This window comes from Protopterus annectens, chromosome 1.part1 (assembly GCF_019279795.1).
Source record: "Protopterus annectens isolate FY-2018-M chromosome 1.part1, PAN1.0, whole genome shotgun sequence".
Lineage (NCBI taxonomy): Eukaryota > Metazoa > Chordata > Ceratodontiformes > Protopteridae > Protopterus > Protopterus annectens.
The window spans coordinates 413,691,328-413,694,867 of NC_056726.1; the positions used below are offsets into that span (position 1 = coordinate 413,691,328).

At 38.6% G+C, this 3,540-nt stretch overlaps 1 long non-coding RNA gene across 1 annotated transcript; it reads right to left on the bottom strand.

Annotated features, from left to right (window-relative positions):
- Positions 1–580: 580 nt before the first annotated feature.
- LOC122813303 lies at positions 581–1,753 on the bottom strand. The gene is made up of 3 exons (XR_006366658.1): positions 1,687–1,753; positions 1,201–1,203; positions 581–640 (listed from the first exon to the last, which is right to left on the bottom strand). It is a non-coding gene; the product is annotated as an uncharacterized LOC122813303 (long non-coding RNA).
- Between the last annotated feature and the right edge of the window lie 1,787 nt (positions 1,754–3,540).

Sequence of the window (3,540 nt, forward strand, 5' to 3'; positions counted from 1 at the left end):
AATCTCATCACATTCCACCAACTAGTTTTCGCTAAAAAACTCGTATTATATCCAGACAAAATACCAACACTAACTAATTTACTTAAAATGCATGAAAATCCAAGACAACTACGCTCTAGTGACAGGACCTTAATCAAAATCACCAGATCCAACAACTCAGCAGGAGACTCCCTATTTCCTAACTACACAGGCAGAATCTGGAACTCACTGCCCCCTGATATTACCTCAGCAAATTCTGTCATTAAGTTTAAACAACTACTAAAGAAACACCTACTTCCCAATAGGCAATGCCCATGCCTTTCTCCAGGTTGACCCTCTACACCTGCTTTTCCCACAGGACTTTCTCTATCAACCTCCACATACTAATTTACTGAAGATACTACTACTCTTAGTACGCAAACCTCATCTACTAGCATTTCTCCTATATTCTTGATAACTCTATGGGAAAATTATCCATACTCTCAAAAATTCAAGTAGAAATTACTGGTCATACAACTAACATGTCCTGCTACTACAATTTGCAGCTACAATATATTTTGCCTAAGTACCTCTAAAATGTGCAGCCAAAACATTTTTTTTCTCTCTTTGTACTTCTAAAATGTTATGAATTGTACTTTGTCTCTGTATATGTGAAATGACTCTAAATTGACGGGAGGGCTGTGGCTGACAAAGTTCGCAGATGACTGCAAACTAGGCGCCATAGTCGATACACCAGCAGACACACACATCCTACAAAAAGGCCTCACAGAAACGAACAATTGGTGCCGGAGTCACGGCCTTAAACTAAATGCCAAAAAATGTATAGTCATCCCCTTTGGGAAAAACAAAGTAACCACAAATTATCACATAGACAGCAACCCACTGAGTACTGAAAAAGTAATCAGAGACCTAGGGACCCAAGTCGACAGTGACCTCTCATTTGATACCCACGTTGCCAAAGTGGTTAGAAAAGCATTCTACCTTGCACACCTCATCATGAAGGGATTCACATCCAGATCCAAGGATGTCATTGTACCACTATATTCCTCCCTCATCAGACCCATGATTGAGTACAATGCCCCATTTGGTATGTACCTCACCCGGCATTTGCAACAGCTGGAAAGACCACAAAAGTACCTCACCAAGAGGATCAAGGGTCTCCAACATATGTCTTATTCTGCCAGACTAAAGAAACTTCAGCTCTATTCAGTATCATACCACCTGCTCAGAGGTGATCTCTGCCTGACGTACAAGGCCATGACCAATCAGGATCTGATGGACATGCTCCAACACAAAAAATCCAAGTCCATCAGGACCACAAGAGCTAAAGACTTAAACCTCGGCACAAGTATGAATAAGACATGCTGGAGGGATAGATTCATAACCCAGAGGCTTCCCATGCTTTGGAACAAGATCCCAGTTCGTATTAGGCAGAGCCCCTCACTGACTCTCTTCAAGAGAAATCTTGATGAGTGGATGGGAGATCGTAAGTTTACCCCAGGGGTCACATCTGTGTCACTGCTAGACAGGGGCACAGTAAACTAATTCTATTATATAAGGGGACCTTCATTGTGTCACTACTAGACACAGTATTCTAAATTTATTCTGTACATTTTTGTACCATTTCATGGGGTGGCAAATGCCACATCACTATGGCTAGGCTTACAAATGCCCCAGGGCAGATAGCCTAGCACTATACTATGAAACTATGTGTTTACTTGCCTTTGTATGCCTTTGTATATTTACAAACTCTGGAGCTTTTCTCCCCGTGCCTCCGCTGAAAATGAACAATTACTTATCCAGTCGGATTCTCCTGGTCAACAAATGTAAAATAAATAAATTTCACAAGCTGCACAGTTTATAAGAGATAAAACATTTTACTTCTGATTCTTATTAACAATGAATGTCAAGGTATATGTTTTTTGCCAGGAGTTCAAACTAAGTACACTCTACACACTAAAATGCAGAATATTTATTTTACATTTTCAGAAAAAAATTCACTGAAACTCATTTTAACCTGTTCGCTACTCTCACAGGTTCAACCACCTCTCCCTGAGCATCTCAACAGCATCCAGAACCAGGTCTTAAAGCTCACTGTGCTGAGTGACTTACCAGATTACCTTACACCTGGTGAGAGCAGGGTTGGAGCCAATGCCCTCACCCTGTGTAAATATCTCCAGGCAGGCAGGGAGAGGTGATGATCTTTCCCTCATTTAGCAAGCTTGCAGCTGAGCTGCTCCAGGTATTGATGGACCTGCAGAAAAAAATAACATCAAAGAGAAAGAAAAAAGAGAGATTGAGACATCAGCTTGACCTATAAGTGCTAAAAAGCAAATGCATTAATTTTAATAACATAATATTAAGCATTTAATTATTGAATCTGAAAGTGTCATTAAGCAAAGTTGCATATATTGCATGTACTAATGGCATGACGGAATTCTGACAAGTACTTCTTCAGGTTCGTTGGTATTACTGTTTCCTGTACAATATGAATTAATAACGTCTTTAAGTTCTGCAATGACATATTATAAACAACCTGCTTTAAATGATTGCAGCAGTAAATACTGACAACTGTTAGTGACAGATAATGGTTTCACTACTAAAATAGACATTACTGACATAATACATTTTCTTCCACTTCACCTATTCAGTATAATAAATTTACATAAACATCTCTGTTTTTTCATACTGACCACTTACTGATGCTGTGACTATGATAACTTGACAACTTGAAATGTGCTAGATCAGTAATCTCTGGTATATTTTAATATTATATACGTCTGTATTATTTTATTTTCTCAAGAATGTGTCAGGTCTTTGCACCAGCTGGGCCACTGTCTGCTGGTCCTGCATAGACATTTTCTTCAGGGACTTTTGAGATGTGAAAAAAGAGTAAAAATAAAATTGCTTATCATCACATATGTTGCGTGTGCATTCTGGCTGAGAGCAGTGCAATATTTCCTACTTCTGTTATCTTTAATAACAAAAACTTAAGCTATGGCAATACTTCCCTCCCCTTTCATCCTTCATTTATCTACACTGCATTGCCTTGTTCTGAGGAAGTGCAGGATGCTGCTCTGTAAATGTATGAGTGAGCCATGGGCAACAAATCCTTGTAAATCTATGGCTGTAAAGTTGAAAAAATATCCATCCTGGAAAAACTAATATGTTGTATGACTTTGTTGCAATATGAGTTTGGCGATCAATTTTAAATAAATTGTTACAAAGAGTACTGAACATTCATGAGATGGTATATTCAGAGGTACCATAATGTCTGTGCTGGGAAGAGAGTAATAAATCTATTGATATATCTTTCGGTGAAAGTTTTGCTACCATGGCAACCTCAACAGATAGTCAGTTTCAGGGAGGCCACAGTGCTGCAGGTGTTGTCATGCTTGCAAACAATCTTCATGTGCCCACTTTAAGATGCAATGAAGTGTGGCCATTAATGGCCATCTTTTTGTTGTGTATCTTTATCAATGGCTTTACTTCCATAGTATTACAATATCTTCATTATTATTTCTATATGTTATTAATAATGACCTAAAGCATTGTAGTTTG